Raw genomic sequence first — 18,386 nt, forward strand, 5'->3', positions numbered from 1 at the left:
CTCTGACTTCTCTCCTCGCCAGTATTTAACCTGAACTGATGTTTCTGTCTCTTTTTAATATCCAGCAGTATTAGCCAAGTTGCTGAGGGTCAGTTTGGACCTGACAGCGGTGCTGCCGGGGGTCGGAGTTGAAATGTGTGTTTTGAATAAGAGGAATTCTTGTAATTCTCCGTAACTCCTCATATCTCATAACTCTCCTGCAAGACCTCTCTACAAAACAACAAAAAAGAAGATCTCAATGTTTTTTTTAGAACATCAGAAGTTTTATTTCTTACTAAATATTCAGATTGTTAAACATGAAACATGGTCAACAGATTTGGACATCAGCAACATGTGATGTGCAGATCTAGTCTGGTCCTGCAGCTGCAGCGACGACTACCGGCCCCGACACTCTCACACCAACTAGAGGCTTCACTCAACCGTTTGCTGCGATGCTGCTGTCACTAACATCTCTGGAATCATTCACCGTATTTTCTGGACTATAAGCCGCACCTGTATATAAGCAGCATCCACTCTATTTGAAAAAAAAGATATGCAAGCCGCAGATATTTATGTTGTTAGATTAGATATTTACTACATGTACAGAAGGATTTAGAACTGTAAATGATGTACATGTTTGTACCTAAATAGATCTTTCCTAACAGTGTCTTTTAACACGGCAGCAACTTTGCTAATTAAAACGGGACAGAACCAAGAGAAAATAACCGCTATTTATTTATCTATTTATCTGTTTGAAATCTGCTTCTACTTCTATCTGCTAAAGAAGAAGTAGTGTATTCTTCTTTGCATTTATTTTGTCTTAGTTTTGATTCTAATTCCGGTTAGCACTCCCCCTAGCGGTGGAAGAAAAATCCACAGAACAGCCGCACCTTTGTATAAGCCGCATGGTTCAAAACCTATGAAAAAAGTAGTGGCTTATAGTCCAGAAAATACGGTACTTTGTTCTCATGGCTGGCAAATATGTATATCTTTAGAAAACGAGAACCTTTGGTTTGCTAATGAAGGAGGAAACGAGTCTGAATGCAGACGTGATATCAGAGATGAAGAAGGTCTGGTGGAGTTCATCACAATCACAATCACTATCACAATCACTATCACTATCACAATCACAATCACCATCACAATCACTATCACTATCACAATCACTATCACTATCACAATCACAATCACAATCACAATCACTATCACTATCACTATCACTATCGCTATCGCTATCACAATCGCTATCGCTATCGCTATCGCTATCGCTATCGCTATCGCTATCGCTATCGCTATCGCTATCGCAATCGCAATCGCTATCGCTATCGCTATCGCTATCGCTATCGCTATCGCAATCGCTATCGCAATCGCAATCGCAATCGCAATCGCTATCGCTATCGCTATCGCAATCGCTATCGCTATCGCTATCGCTATCGCTATCGCAATCGCTATCGCTATCGCTATCGCTATCGCTATCGCAATCGCTATCGCTATCGCTATCGCAATCGCAATCGCAATCGCTATCGCTATCGCTATCGCTATCGCTATCGCAATCGCAATCGCTATCGCTATCGCTATCGCAATCGCTATCGCTATCGCTATCGCAATCGCTATCGCTATCGCTATCGCAATCGCTATCGCAATCGCTATCGCTATCGCTATCGCTATCACAATCAGAAAGACGTTTATTTCCAAGTAGTTTAAGACACACAAGGAATTTGAGGTGGTGATTGGTGCAACACAAAAGAACAAATAATAATAAAGAAGTGGAAGAAAAGAGAAATACAACATAAAAAACACAAATCAAATCTAAAAACTAACAGTTAACAATTACAACACAGGCTTATTTCTATGTTTTTATAATGAAATAAAAGACTTTAATATTATTAATAATTCCCAGGTGAAACTACAAAAGAAAAACTTCCACCTCCAAAAGAGGAAATAACAAGAAAACATCAACTTGTAGAACAAAAACGTCCCTCCATCCGTCAGAGAAAGAAGAAAAGAAGAAAAGAAAATCAATAAAAACATGAAGAGGAAACTCGTTGATCTTATTTGAGTTTACAGAACTCAGCTGAGTCTCCACTATAGTTAATCCAGACTCCAGCGTGTAGCGGCCGAGTGAAGGAGGTCTGGACTCTGTGGAGGAGGGTCGTGGTTCCAGAGACGCTGTAGAAGGACACAACTCCTGCTCTGTGATCCAGGTAAACTCCTATTCTGGAGGAAGCAGGACCTGAGACGGAGGTTCCGATGCTGTTGTACCAGAATTCATAACTGCCTGAGTAACAATCTAGTGACCAAGATTTATCATTAAATCCAAATGCACTTCCCCATGATCTGCTGATATTCTTGTATGAAACTGCTACATCAACTGCACCTGCTGTCTCCACCTCCCAGTAATGACGTCCAGTCAGACTCTCTCTACTCAGAACCTGAGAACGATCACTGAATCTGTCTGGATGATCAGGATAAGACTGAGGTTGGTCCATTAAAGTCACCTTTCTGTTCTGCTCTGACAGTAACAGATATCTGTTTACTGTGTTTGGATCCAGAGTGATTTCACATGAATATTTCAAGAATCCAGCTCTGCTCGTTGGTTCTGGTTCTGGTTCTGGTCCTGGTTCTGACAGTAAAACATCCACGTCAGCGACGGCCAGTGAGACGTTTGTCCACGTGTCTCTCAGGATGTCCTGTAGTCGACCTCTGACCTCTGACACGGCTGCTGCCACGTCCTGAAAGTACCTGTTGAGGCACCAGCACAGAAAGTGGTAAATTCCGTGTGAGCACCACGGATCTTTTACTTGTGCAAAGTCAATTGGGAACTGTTGTAAACCGTTTGCTACTTCTAACCAATCATAAGTGGTGCTTTAACCTAACCAGACCTTAACCAGAGCGTCGTGCAGCCACAAAATATAATTTTTAATGGCTTTGGAACCAGGGAGTGGAAACAGACGATATTTAAATGACCGTATTTTCTGGACTATAAGCCGCACCTGCATACAAGCCGCATCCGTTCTATTTAAAAAAAAAAGATATGCAAGATATGATATTTATGTTGTTAGATTAGATATTTACTACATGTACAGAAGGATTTTGAACTGTAAATGATGTACATGTTTGTACCTAAATACAGGGTGTTTAAGGGTGTGCGAACCGTGCGACCGCACGGGCCCTCGCGCTGTGGGCCGTTTTTTTTTTTTTTGTTTTTTTTTTGTTTTTTTTCCCCTTATAAATATCAACAGTCACGTTCCATCGTAAATTGTAGGCTATAATAATGATAAAATGTGCATTGTGCGGCCAGTGTAGGCTGATTCTTACTTTACAACTGTCCTGAACGCATCAGAGCTGTGAGCCAACGCTGATTGTCTGTAAGCTGGTTTATGGTTCTGCGTTAAATCGACGCAGAGCATACGCCGTAGTAGTCCATGAGCCAGACCACCAATTGCAATCAAACAGGTGGGCAATTTCTAATATGTTTTTTTGAGTTGCTACACATCCCTAGTTGACAGTTTGGCATGATAGCCCTTGCAGACTGGTAGCTTATTGGTGGTTATCATGCATTTAATATATGGACCCCTATAGTGAAAATACGAGAGCGGCGTATGGTGCTTGTTTGGTATTATGGGACTTGTTGACTACTTGTTGACTACTCAGACTGCCTAAATCAATCTAATATGTTCCTCAGATATTGGAGAACTGAAATAATGGTATTTTAGGTTTCCCAGATGAAATCTGAGGCTGTTCCAGCCTTCTTTTCAGAAAAACTTCATAGGCGGAAATCAAAATTTACCTTTTCTGTTGTGTTTCTTTCCACAGCAGAGTAATTGAATCATATAAACATTAATTTGTGGACCATATTTGACACCCCCCAGACCCCCACCTTTCAGCAGGTAACATATTTATGCCTGTAGCCCTTATACTTTTTGAGATATACTAATTTTTGTGTATGCATGTTGTTTTAGGCAGAATCTCACCTGGATTTCAGCTGAATAGGGTAAAAAATATATAATACAGATATCACTATGAAACCTTCCCAGTTTATTACCAACCTCAAAACAAAGAAAAAATGGATTGCACATTTTCTGAGATTTTATGTTTATGTAGGCTATGCAAATGATACTTTATCCATTTCACTATAGGGAATGTGTGAAGTTTCCGCAGTGTTCAGAGCATACCACACTTATTTGCACAATGGCTGAAATGGAGGTTCAGTGTTGAGTAATTTTGGAAGAAGATCCTAATAATAGATCCATATTTCTTATAAGTATGCTTCCAGTATGCTCATGCACACAGCGAGATTCACTTGCTGTCAATCAACTGTGCTGTCAACATGCTGTCATTCGATCAGGTGAGAAAGATTAATTTCATATTTTTTCCATATTGAATGATTCACCCTACTTCAAAGGATAGCCCAGTGTTGATACAAGTATATTAAAAAGAATCCTCATCTGAATATAACCCTGTGCAGCATTCATGATCATATGGGTTAGCTAGCTGAGATGTCGACTGTCAATGAAGTCCTGACCCCAACACTAAACATCATGGAGAGTAGAGTTTGCACGTAAATGCTTGCAGATGCGTGAACAGGTTATCAGATATTTCCCAGGACTGCCCCAGCTCAAGGAAAACTTCTTGGAGATGTTCTGATCCTTTGACAAGCTTCAAAGCTCCAAGCTTCCCACGCCCTGCGAAAGCACTCACAGTATCGCATCCAGTGAATGCATGCATTCCAATGAGAGCATTGCAGACCCCATCTCCCAGCCCCTGACGTAGCTTGTTCCATCCATCCATCCATCGTCCGCCGCTTATCCGTTCCCGGGTCGCGGGGGCAGCAGCCTCAGCAGGGATGCCCAGACTTCCTTCACCCCAGACACTTCCTCCAGCTCTTCCTCCAGCTCTTCCTCCATCTCTTCCTCCAGCTCTTCCGAGGGGAGTCCGAGGCGTTCCCAGGCCAGCCGAGAGACATAGTCTCTCCAGCGTGTCCTGGGTCTTCCCCGGGGTCTCCTCCTGGTGGGACATGACTGGAACACCTCCCTAGGGAGGAGGGACATGACTGGAACACCTCCCTAGGGAGGAGGGACATGTCTGGAACACCTCCCTAGGGAGGTGTCCAGGAGGATCCGGTACAGATGCCCAAGCCACCTCAGCTGACTCCTCTCAATGTGAAGGAGCAGCGGCTCGACTCCGAGCTCCTCCCGGGTGACCGACCTCCTCCCCCTATCTCTAAGGGAGCGTCCATCCACCCTGCGGAGGAAACTCATCTCTAAGGGAGCGTCCAGCCACCCTGCGGAGGAAACTCATCTCTAAGGGAGCTTCCAGCCACCCTGCGGAGGAAACTCATCTCTAAGGGAGGAAACTCATCTCTAAGGAAGGAAACTCATCTCTAAGGGAGCGTCCAGCCACCCTGCGGAGGAAACTCATCTCTAAGGGAGCGTCCAGCCGCCCTGCGGAGGAAACTCATCTCTAAGGGAGCGTCCAGCCACCCCGCAGAGGAAACTCATCTTGGTCGCTTGTATCCACGATCTTGTCCTTTCGGTCACTACCCAAAGTTCATGACCATTGGTGAGGGTAGGTGCGTAGATTGACCGGTAAATCGAGAGCTTCGCCTTTCGACTCAGCTCCTTCTTCACCACGACGATCCGGTACATCGACCGCATAACTGCGGACGCTGCACCGATCCGTCTGTCAATCTCCCGCTCCATTGTTCCCTCACTCGGTAACAAGACCCCGAGATACTTGAACTCCTCCACCTGAGGCAGGACTTCTCCACCCACCCGGAGAAGGCACGCCACCCTTTCCCGGTGGAGAACCATGGCCTCGGATTTGGAGGTGCTGATTCTCATCCCTGCCGCGTCGCAAGGTCCCGGTCTGTTGAAGCCGCGTCGCAAGGTCCCGGTCTGTTGAAGCCAACAGGACAACGTCATCTGCAAAAAGCAGAGATTAAATCCTGAGGTCCCCAAACCGGATTCCCTCCGGCCCCTGGCTACGCCTAGAAATCCTGTCCATAAAAATTATGAACAGGACCGGTGACAAAGGGCAGCCCTGCCGGAATCCAACATGCACCGGGAACAAGTCTGATCTACTGCCGGAAATGCAAACCAGACTCCTGCTCCGATCATACAGAGACCGGACAGCCCTTAGTAGAGGGCCCCGGACTCCATACTCACCGAGCACCCCCCACAGAATGGCACGAGGGACACGGTCAAATGCCTTCTCCAGATCCACTTCTTTGTTCCACATTTTTGGAATAGGGGACAATAAATATTTGTCCCCAGGCAGAGCACCAGCACATCTGTATCTTCAGCTGTTATCACAACAGCACTGTAGCCTGCCTCTGGAGCATGAGCTGCATGCAATATCACCCTTGTGTCAGCCTCTTCTTGATTTGTCTTTAGGTCTGCAACTTCTTCCCACTGATCTTTAGTGATGTGCAAGCAACTTTCTCCACTGGCGACATACAGCTCCTTGTTGTTCAGCTTCTGTCTCAGCTTTGATGTTTGAACTCAGCCACTAAGAACGTAATAAGATTTGCTTTGTTGGTCGAGCTGCTGAGGAACCTTCTCCATTGCTGGATCCGGTGACCTGGTGCAATGTTACGGAACTGTGGTGCTGTGCTTCCTGTGGTGCCACCCCGTTTCTTTCTCTCAGCATTTTTGACAGAATCCTCCCGATAAACATCAAAGACAATATCAATTCTCTGACTACTGGCTCCCTCATGTAAGATCAGAGTAAGGACAGAGTCTGCAAGTTGAGAATGTCTTCTCATTGCCCTGAATCTTCTGTACCAAACTCATCCCATCGATGATGGTAGCAGATGGCACAGGGATGGTCTCTGCTGGCATGACTTGCTTCTCCAGCTCCCTGGCCAGAACAGCTTTGCTCGTCTTCTTCAGTGTTCCATCTCCATTGGCAAGTGACCATGGCAATGGCCCTAGAGGGTGGGAAAGGACATCAACCATCTTAAGATGGCGGCTCTCTGCTGCCAGGACCATGAGGCCGAAGAGCTTTCTGTCAGCCTGCAAAACAACTTTTCTTGGATTGCTTGTAGATGGCTTCTTCAGTCAGTAAATATCAGTAAAAGTCTTAAGTTTATTCTTGCTCATCTTCTCATAGAACTGGGCCTTTGGTTTTTGTTCTACAAGTCAATCCCGCTTGAAGGTCTCGTATGCTTCTGTGCCAATTGTATGGGCATCAAGAAGGTCCCTTGCTACGTATGGACGGGCGAGGGTACCTGTTGCTAAGCTGACAAACTCACTTCGATTTGGGTCAAAAGGGTCTGTCCAGTCATCTTCGACCAGCTTCACAATGGACTGTACATCTGCTTCATCTCTGTGGATTCTGGGCCTCTGTAGGTCTGGGTGGCTGATATGAGACTGGCCATTTCCCACCATAGCTCGGAGCTGCTTGAGGAACATGCTGCGGGAATCGGATGTTAGGTAGTACCTCTCCACGGCAGCTCGTTTCAGGCTGAAGCCCTTTGTGCCACCTGCGGTCTGGGTATCCTTATTGACCGTTTCCTCGATGGTTTGATCAACAGGGATCCGGCCGAAAGCATTCTGCCTACCAAGTTGGACACTGAAGCCACCCTGCATGAACTGGTGGTGCACCTCTGGATGATCAATGGGCAGACGTGTCATTGTGGAGTAGTAATATGGGAGGAAACGTGAATAATTCAGCCTGTCATAAGCAAAGCACCATGGGATCATAGCGCGGATTGAGGCTAGGTGCAGCATCCAATCCCCTTCTCTTGAAGCACGGAGCAAGCCTAGCAAGATCTCAACTATGTCGAGGTAAGACATCCAGAAAGCTGCCAATGGTTCACCATTCCTGAGGGAATCAAGATACTCTTGGAACAACTGTAGGATGTGATTGCAGGATGGATCATCCATGAGCTCTGTGAAGGATGCCTGTGACACTTCATCATGAAAAGTGGAGATGCTTCCAAGGGCTTCTTCCAGACATTGAATCTCTGCTCTGTGGTTGTCTTGGATCCATGGGAGGAATCCCTTCCGGCTAGCCTCATGATCGCCTCATACATGACCTTGTGAAGTCTGACAGCACGGTTGTACTTGCACCCTTGCAGAAATTGCAGAAGGATAGATCCTTCTGCAATCACTCCGGACTCCACACACAAGTCACGCAGGCCAGCATCCTGAAACCTCTTCCCCAGGATTGATAACAGGTTGCAGATGGTATGGAAAGCTCCCATTCTCAGTATAATGTTCTGGAACTTCTCTTGCTTCCAAGTGATTTCTGCTGCCTTGGCGTAGAGTGCTTGGTCAAAGACACAAACAATCTCCTCCAATCCAAGGCTCTCCATGATGTTTAGTGTTTGGGTAAGGACTTCATTGACAGTCGACATCTCAGCTAGCTAACCCATATGATCATGAATGCTGCACAGGGTTATATTCAGATGAGGATTCTTTTTAATATACTTGTATCAACACTGGGCTATCCTTTGAAGTAGGGTGAATCATTCAATATGGAAAAAATATGAAATTAATCTTTCTCACCTGATCGAATGACAGCATGTTGACAGCACAGTTGATTGACAGCAAGTGAATCTCGCTGTGTGCATGAGCATACTGGAAGCATACTTATAAGCAATATGGATCTATTATTAGGATCTTCTTCCAAAATTACTCAACACTGAACCTCCATTTCAGCCATTGTGCAAATAAGTGTGGTATGCTCTGAACACTGCGGAAACTTCACACATTCCCTATAGTGAAATGGATAAAGTATCATTTGCATAGCCTACATAAACATAAAATCTCAGAAAATGTGCAATCCATTTTTTCTTTGTTTTGAGGTTGGTAATAAACTGGGAAGGTTTCATAGTGATATCTGTATTATATATTTTTTACCCTATTCAGCTGAAATCCAGGCGAGATTCTGCCTAAAACAACATGCATGCACAAAAATTAGTATATCTCAAAAAGTATAAGGGCTACAGGCATAAATCTGGTACCTGCTGAAAGGTGTGGCCTGGTGGGTGTCAAATATGGTCCACAAATTAATGTTTATATTATTCAATTACTCTGCTATGGAAAGGAACACAACAGAAAACTAAAATTTTGATTTCCGCCTATGAAGTTTTTCTGAAAAGAAGGCTGGAACAGCCTCAGATTTCATCTGGGAAACCTAAAATACCATTATTTCAGTTCTCCAATATCTGAGGAACATATTAGATTGATTTAGGCAGTCTGAGTAGTCAACAAGTAGTCAACAAGTCCCATAATACCAGACAAGCACCATACGCCGCTCTCGTATTTTCACTATAGGGGTCCATATATTAAATGCATGATAACCACCAATAAGCTACCAGTCTGCAAGGGCTATCATGCCAAACTGTCAACTAGGGATGTGTAGCAACTCAAAAAAACATATTAGAAATTGCCCACCTGTTTGATTGCAATTGGTCAATTTTGGGCTCTTGGCTCATGGACTATAGGGTACGCGGACGACGCGCAGGACTAAGCAGCGTGTACAACGTTTTGAATGTTACCCCGTTTTCCACGTTACCTGGGTTATTTTGGGTTATGGAAGAGTCAACTATGGTGAGTCAGTGTAACCTTCATAAATAATTTCTTTATCAGAATGTTGTGGTATTCTTGACCACCTGCCTATTTTAATGTGCTTGTGTTGTTTTCAACTAGACCGCCGAGTCTATTCTCTGTTATAGAGCTCAGAAATGATGTTATAGACCGCTGTGTCTATATATATATAAATAGATTGTATAATTTTAGACCAGTTATGTTTTTTTTGTATTTAAACTGTATCAAAGATGGAACTGAGTCAGTCCATGACTATCTGAGTTTTCAGCGCCGTGTGTGTGTGTGTGTGTGTGTGTGTGTGTGTGTGTGTGTGTGTGTGTGTGTGTGTGTGTGTGTGTGTGTGTGTGTGTGTGTGTGTTCTTCTGCAGCATAGGCCTATAGGCTTGGCTCAATAAAAGTGAGAATAAATGTTGTTTGATGGGTGGGATGACGTGTTGTTGAACATTAAAGGAGCTGTATGTAAGAGCAATAATAAAACGAATCATAAAATTACCCCGATATGTCAACAGACATTTAAAAATCATGTTCATTTCAAATACTTATGTCACTGACAACAGCACTCAAGCCAGGATACTCCAGTTTAAAAAGAGGAGTTGCAGCCCTCAACTGATGTTTATGTTGAAGCTCCACCCTCCACCTATCTCCCAATCACCAAGTCAGTATTGTTTCTGAAGCTCCACCCTCCACCTATCTCCCAATCACCAAGTCAGTATTGTTTCTGAAGCTCCACCCTCCACCTATCTCCCAATCACCAAGTCAGTATTGTTTCTGAAGCTCCACCCTCCACCTATCTCCCAATCACCAAGTCAGTATTGTTTCTGAAGCTCCACCCTCCACCTATCTCCCAATCACCAAGTCAGTATTGTTTCTGAAGCTCCACCCTCCACCTATCTCCCAATCACCAAGTCAGTATTGTTTCTGAAGCTCCGCCCTCCACCTATCTCCCAATCACCAAGTCAGTATTGTTTCCGAAGCTCCACCCTCCACCTATCTCCCAATCACCAAGTCAGTATTGTTTCCGAAGCTCCACCCTCCACCTATCTCCCAATCACCAAGTCAGTATTGTTTCTGAAGCTCCACCCTCCACCTATCTCCCAATCACCAAGTCAGTATTGTTTCTGAAGCTCCACCCTCCACCTATCTCCCAATCACCAAGTCAGTATTGTTTCTGAAGCTCCACCCTCCACCTATCTCCCAATCACCAAGTCAGTATTGTTTCTGAAGCTCCACCCTCCACCTATCTCCCAATCACCAAGTCAGTATTGTTTCTGAAGCTCCACCCTCCACCTATCTCCCAATCACCAAGTCAGTATTGTTTCTGAAGCTCCACCCTCCACCTATCTCCCAATCACCAAGTCAGTATTGTTTCTGAAGCTCCGCCCTCCACCTATCTCCCAATCACCAAGTCAGTATTGTTTCTGAAGCTCCACCCTCCACCTATCTCCCAATCACCAAGTCAGTATTGTTTCTGAAGCTCCACCCTCCACCTATCTCCCAATCACCAAGTCAGTATTGTTTCTGAAGCTCCACCCTCCACCTATCTCCCAATCACCAAGTCAGTATTGTTTCTGAAGCTCCACCCTCCACCTATCTCCCAATCACCAAGTCAGTATTGTTTCTGAAGCTCCACCCTCCACCTATCTCCCAATCACCAAGTCAGTATTGTTTCTGAAGCTCCACCCTCCACCTATCTCCTAATCACCAAGTCAGTATTGTTTCTGAAGCTCCACCCTCCACCTATCTCCCAATCACCAAGTCATTATTGTTTCTGAAGCTCCACCCTCCACCTATCTCCCAATCACCAAGTCAGTATTGTTTCTGAAGCTCCACCCTCCACCTATCTCCCAATCACCAAGTCAGTATTGTTTCTGAAGCTCCACCCTCCACCTATCTCCCAATCACCAAGTCAGTATTGTTTCTGAAGCTCCACCCTCCACCTATCTCCCAATCACCAAGTCAGTATTGTTTCTGAAGCTCCACCCTCCACCTATCTCCCAATCACCAAGTCAGTATTGTTTCTGAAGCTCCACCCTCCACCTATCTCCCAATCACCAAGTCAGTATTGTTTCTGAAGCTCCACCCTCCACCTATCTCCCAATCACCAAGTCAGTATTGTTTCTGAAGCTCCACCCTCCACCTATCTCCCAATCACCAAGTCAGTATTGTTTCTGAAGCTCCACCCTCCACCTATCTCCCAATCACCAAGTCAGTATTGTTTCTGAAGCTCCACCCTCCACCTATCTCCCAATCACCAAGTCAGTATTGTTTCGGCATCCGGGTTGCCAGCTCGGCTCTAATTATGGCAGCCATGGCAGCCTACGTTCCTGCTGCATTCTGCAGCCTACCTGGCAACCTCTGGTCGGGGGGAGGAGGGGGAGGGTACACGCCGCTCAACAATATTTTGAAAGTGACTGCAGTACCAGTTTTGGACATTTCTTACAGACGGCTCCTTTAAAATGACTATCATAAGGGCCCATCGAGAATACTCCGCCCCGTCTGTACTGAGACCCACGCTCCGCTACTGCAGGGGAAAGTATCCAGTATTTTGCTAATTGGAGAGTTAAAATTGCGCATATAGACACCCGATATGACCCGAAAGCCCCCCCCCCCATCCATTTCGCACAGGGCCTCGCAAATCTCCCAGACGGCTCTGCCTAAATAGATCTTTCCTAACAGTGTCTTTTAACACGGCAGCAACTTTGCTGATTAAAACGGGACAGAACCAAGAGAAAGTAACCGCTATTTATTTATCTATTTATCTGTTTGAAATCTGCTTCTACTTCTATCTGCTAAAGAAGAAGTAGCGTATTCTTCTTTGCATTTATTTTGTTTTAGTTTTGATTCTAATTCCGGTTAGAGCGCCCCGAGCGGTGGAAGAAAAATCCACAGAATAGCTGCACCTTTGTATAAGCTGCACGGTTGAAAACCTATGAAAAAAGTAGCAGCTTATAGTCCAGAAAATATGGTAATTGTTTTAACCATTCTCCCATTTCGTCAACCACAGGGAATTCCCTGGGCGTCCCCTCTACATCATAGAGTGACGAGCAGAGATCCTGATCACGTGACGAGTGCCCCGACGTGGACGTCGAAGTAAACGGTTAAATATATTGTGCTTTTTAACGGTAAATATTAAAATAAACCGTACACAGGTACATTTACAACTTATATTGAATCACTGTGAATACATCAATGTCATTTACATGACGTTAAATAAACTATCCTAAATAAACAAACATATTTACAATTCCTTAACATACATCATCTCTATAAAATGTAGTTACTAATTCAGATGCACGACTACATAATAGATATATTCAATTGATATATGTTTTTTAAAACGTTTTTATACGTTAGGGTTACTCTAGGTTTAACCCAAACTAATGTGACTACAAATATGGCGCTGATTAGCATAAAGCTGTATAGCATGCCTCTAGGGAAATGTAGTTCTTACCAAGTATTTTTTTTTTTCACAGAAATGGAGGTTGTTAATACTAAAATAAGAGTGCACATAGTAGTTTAAGGGCATGATACACACATTTGTGTGAATATATTTTAAATATATAATTGTTAAAGGTGTGAAAAATAATTTTAACCATGTTTTACCCCTTAACCATGTAATACCCTATAACATTCTATAATCCTGACCATGTAGGATCATTCTGGAGGTTTTGCGGGGGGGTGGGTGTAAATCACTTCAAATACAGCAATGTAACAAATACATCCTGGGTCAGAATGACATACAGTAACATTGCTGTATCTGAAGTGATTTATCCCCCCCCCCCCCCCCCCCCCTCAGCTTGGAAGTAACGCTGGATCTGCGTACCTGAGAGGACGGATGTTGATGCCGGAGGAGTGTGTGGACTGACTGAGTGGTGGCGGGTGGGCCAGTTGTGGAGGAACTGGTTGTGATCCTCGATGTCTCTGAGCTGCTTCATCTCAGCGTCTCTCCTCTTCAGGTCCCTGATCTCCTGCTGCAGCTTCTCCTCCAGCTCTCTGACTCTCCTCACTTCAGTTTCCTGCTGGGATCTGATCTGCTGCTTCACCTCAGAGCTTCTCTTCTGGAGGAGAGAGATCAGCTCAGTGAACATCTCCTCACTGTCCTCCACTGTTTTATCAGCGGACTGATCGATGGCCTCCACCTCCTGCTGAAGCAGCTTCACATCTTTCTCTCTGTCTTGGATCTGCTGCTGGATTTGTTCTCGACTCAGCTCCATCTCTCTCTGCCTCTCAGTCCTTTCTGCTGCAGCTGTGACTGTGTCGTGGCCTTTATGTTCATCCACAGAGCAGAGATAACAGATACACTTCTGATCAGTACGACAGAACATCTTCATCACCTCACCATGACGGGGGCAGATGTTGTCCTGCAGGTTCTTGGAGGGATGCACCAGCTGGTGTTTCTTTAATTGAGCCACATCATGATGAGGTTGAAGGTGTTTCTGGCAGTAAGAGACCAGACAGACCAAACAGGACTTGACAGCTTTCAGTTTTCTCCCAGAGCAGACATCACAGGCCACGTCTTCAGGTCCAGCGTAGCAGTGATCAGCAGGAGAAGCTTGGAGTCCAGTCTTCTTCAGTTCCTCCATTAAATCAGCTAACATGGTGTTTTTCAGCAGCTCAGGCCTCGGAATAAATGTGCGTCGACACTGAGGACAGCTGGGGAGTTTCTTCTCTCCTTCATCCCAGAAGTCCTTAATACACTTCATACAGTAACTGTGTCCACAGGGAATAGCCACCGGATCCTTTAAAAGATCCAAACAGATGGAACAAGAGAATTTAACTGGGTCGAGCTGGTTTTCCTGCTGCGCCATCGTCCTCTTCGTAGCAACTGTCAGACAGTTTCACTTCCCCTGAACAGAAACTCTGAGGTATGCAGGATTGCTTCACTCAGGGGCGGGGCTGAACACTATGACTTCCTGGCTGCACCACGTGACTGATTCAGCGGTTAAACCCTCGGGCTCCGTTCAGAATGTGTGTTTGGGGGAGAGTTGCAGTCAGTTAGAGTTTAGAGACAGTTTGGAGACAGTTAGAGACAGTTTGGACATAGTTAGAGACAGTTTGGAGATAGTTAAGAGACAGTTTGGAGACAGAGACAGTTTGGAGACAGTTAGAGACAGTTTGGAGATAGTTAGGGACAGTTTGTAGATAGTTAGAGACAGTTTGGAGATAGTTAAGAGACAGTTTGGAGACAGAGACAGTTTGGAGATAGTTAGAGACAGTTTGGAGATAGTTAGGGACAGTTTGTAGATAGTTAGAGACAGTTTGTAGATAGTTAGAGACAGTTTGGAGACAGAGACAGTTTGGAGATAGTTAGGGACAGTTTGGACATAGATAGAGACAGTTTGGAGATAGTTAGAGACAGTTTGGAGACAGAGACAGTTTGGAGACAGTTAGAGTCAGTTTGGAGATAGTTAAAGACAGTTTGGACATAGATAGAGACAGTTTGGAGATAGTTAGAGACAGTTTGGAGACAGAGACAGTTTGGAGATAGTTAGGGACAGTTTGTAGATAGTTAGAGACAGTTTGTAGATAGTTAGAGACAGTTTGGAGACAGAGACAGTTTGGAGATAGTTAGGGACAGTTTGGACATAGATAGAGACAGTTTGGAGATAGTTAGAGACAGTTTGGAGACAGAGACAGTTTGGAGACAGTTAGAGTCAGTTTGGAGATAGTTAAAGACAGTTTGGACATAGATAGAGACAGTTTGGAGATAGTTAGAGACAGTTTGGAGACAGAGACAGTTTGGAGATAGTTAGAGACAGTTTGGAGACAGAGACAGTTTGGAGATAGTTAGGGACAGTTTGGAGACAGTTAGAGACAGTTTGGAGACAGAGACAGTTTGGAGATAGTTAGAGACAGTTTGGAGACAGAGACAGTTTGGAGATAGTTAGGGACAGTTTGGAGACAGTTAGAGACAGTTTGGAGATAGTTAGGGACAGTTTGTAGATAGGTAGAGACAGTTTGTAGATAGTTAGAGACAGTTTGGAGACAGAGACAGTTTGGAGACAGTTAGAGTCAGTTTGGAGACAGTTAGAGTCAGTTTGGAGATAGTTAAAGACAGTTTGGACATAGATAGAGACAGTTTGGAGATAGTTAGGGACAGTTTGGAGACAGGAAGTGCCGCAGGCGTCAGCGGCACTTCCTGGCATTGTGTCTCGTCAGGGTACACCTATTGAGATTGTGTCAAACTACAAATATCTTGGCGTTGTTCTTGACGACACTCTCACCTTCCAACTTCACATCAATATGCTCTTGAAGAAACTGAAGTTGAAACTGAGCTTTTTCTTCAGAAACAAGTCCTGCTTTTCAGCTCTTGCTAGGAAACGGCTGGTTACTGCCACCTTCTTGCCTCTTTTGGACTATGGTGATGTCCTCTACATGAATGCATCTGCAAGCTGTCTCCAACTTCTGGATGCTGCGTACCATGGAGCGCTGCGCTTCATAACCGGTTGTAAACCACTTACACACCATTGTGTGCTTTACTGTCTGGTTAACTGGCCATCTCTTTCCATCCGCCGAACCCTCCACTGGTACACTCTCATTTACAAATCCATTCTTGGTCTGCTCCCACCCTACCTCTCTGTCTACTTTTCACGCAAGCAATCCAGATACGCTCTCCGTACGCAGGATATCATTACTTACTCCATCCCCTTGGTCCGCACAGAGAAAGGCAAAAGGGCGTTCTCTTTTGCAGCCCCGTCCGCTTGGAACTCCTTACAACAGAGTCTGAAGTTGACGAACCTGATTTCCCTTGCTAGTTTTAAGCTTTTGCTTAGAGACATGGAGAGTGCATCTTTATCTTGTACTTGCACTAGATGACCTCTGCCGCAGCTAAGCATTTAAAGCACATAAGCTAGTCTGTGTTCTACAAGTTTTTTTTTTTTTGTCTGGGGCTAGTGTACTAACCTGATATCTCTATTTTCCAGCTATTTAACGGTTATAGTGTATTGTCATTTCCACTCTGCATCAGTTTCAAGTGTTATGTCCTGTCATATCTTGTCATGTCTCATTTTTATGTTTTATGCAACTGTGTGGATGTGAACAGGTCACACTTGAAAATGAGTCTTCGGACTCAAGTGTTTTATCTGTATAAATAAAGGATAAATAAAATAAAAGAGACAGTTTGGAGACAGTTAGAGACAGTTTGGTATGGAGCTAGAACAGTCTCATAATTCGCAAATGCACACACCGTTTCACAAATGAAAACTGCGTCAATAAGCTCTTCGTAGCAACTGTCAGACAGTTTCACTTCCCCTGAACAGAAACTCTGAGGTATGCAGGATTGCTTCACTCAGGGGCGGGGCTGAACACTATGACTTCCTGGCTGCACCACGTGACTGATTCAGCGGTTAAACCCTCAGGCTCCGTTCAGAATGTGTGTTTGGGGGAGAGTTGCAGTCAGTTAGAGTTTAGAGACAGTTTGTAGACAGTTAAAGACAGTTTGGAGATAGTTAGGGACAGTTTGGAAATAGTTAGAGACAGTTTGGAGACAGTTAGAGACAGTTTATAGATAGTTAGAGACAGTTTGGACATAGTTAGAGACAGTTTGGAGACAGTTAAAGACAGCTTGGAGACAGTTAGAGACAGTTTAGAGATAGTTAGGGACAGTTTGGAGACAGTTAGAGACAGTTTGGAGATAGTTAGAGACAGTTTGGAGATAGTTAGAGACAGTTTGGAGATAGTTAGAGACAGTTTGGAGATAGTTAGAGACAGTTTGGAGATAGTTAGGGACAGTTTGAACTAGTTAGAGACAGTTTGGACATAGTTAGAGACAGTTTATAGATAGTTAGAGACAGTTTGGAGATAGTTAGAGACAGTTTATAGATAGTTAGAGACAGTTTATAGATAGTTGAACAAATGAAAAGACTCATCCAGAAATAAAGAACAACAGCAAAAGAATGTGTTGGAGAGGGAACAGGAGGAAGCAGAACGCTTATTTAGTCCTGTCCCTTCCTCACAATAGCATATCATATGCCACAGAAAATATAAACATTTAAATAAAATAAGAAAAGAAAGAAAAAACTAAATAATAAGACAAAAATAAATAAATACAACACAAACAATGAATAAACAAAGATCAATGCATAATTAAACTAGCCTCCTACAATATCCTAAAGTCAAAAATGTAATTTCCAGTCACTTCTTTGATGATCCATGACCAGCCATGAATGCAGGAGTTACATTTGTATCATATATGATGGATCACATAAGGAACAGAATAATAATAAATACATACAGAAGGTAAACTGAGTTCTTTAGAGGTCCTTATTTTTATATTTCTCAAGAATTGTTTTCTTGTGTTTTTCAACTGTATAGAGTTAGTGCTACATTTGATTTCTTCATCAAGAACATTCCACAAAGTTCCCCCACAGACTGATGTGCACATGCTTTTAAGAGCAGGACGTACACAAGGTTGTTTAAAATGTAGTTTTCCTCTTAGGTGATATTTTCCTTCTTTATCTTGAAACATTTTTGAATGTTTTCAGGCAGTGCATTATTTCTTGCTTTGAGATGAAGAGACTGAAGAAATTAGTGACATGTACAGACCAAGAAACAGACGTGGTCGGAGCAGTTTCACCGGTGCTCCTGCAGGCGGTGCTGTTGAGCTACAAGTGATGCTCCGTCTCTGTCTCAGCAACATTCACGTCACTAATGTAAAGCAGGACTTTACACAACAAACATGAACGGAAGCAGACTTTATGCTCTTTCATGTTCTCACCGCCATTAATATCTACAAATGTGGGCTGATATTTAAATACAAATTACTTTTGGACCCAACTAGTGTCGCCACCCGTCCCTTGAAATACGGAATTGTTCCGTAATTGGGAATTAAAAGTTGTGTTCCGTATTAAA

The 18,386-nt window shown here is 43.9% G+C and overlaps 1 pseudogene; it reads right to left on the reverse strand.

Annotated features, from left to right (window-relative positions):
* Positions 1-1,963: 1,963 nt before the first annotated feature.
* On the reverse strand, positions 1,964-14,491 carry LOC133443661 (tripartite motif-containing protein 16-like; annotated as a pseudogene).
* Between the last annotated feature and the right edge of the window lie 3,895 nt (positions 14,492-18,386).

The sequence above is a fragment of the Cololabis saira genome, chromosome 5 (assembly GCF_033807715.1).
Source record: "Cololabis saira isolate AMF1-May2022 chromosome 5, fColSai1.1, whole genome shotgun sequence".
NCBI classification, from domain to species: Eukaryota; Metazoa; Chordata; class Actinopteri; order Beloniformes; family Belonidae; genus Cololabis; species Cololabis saira.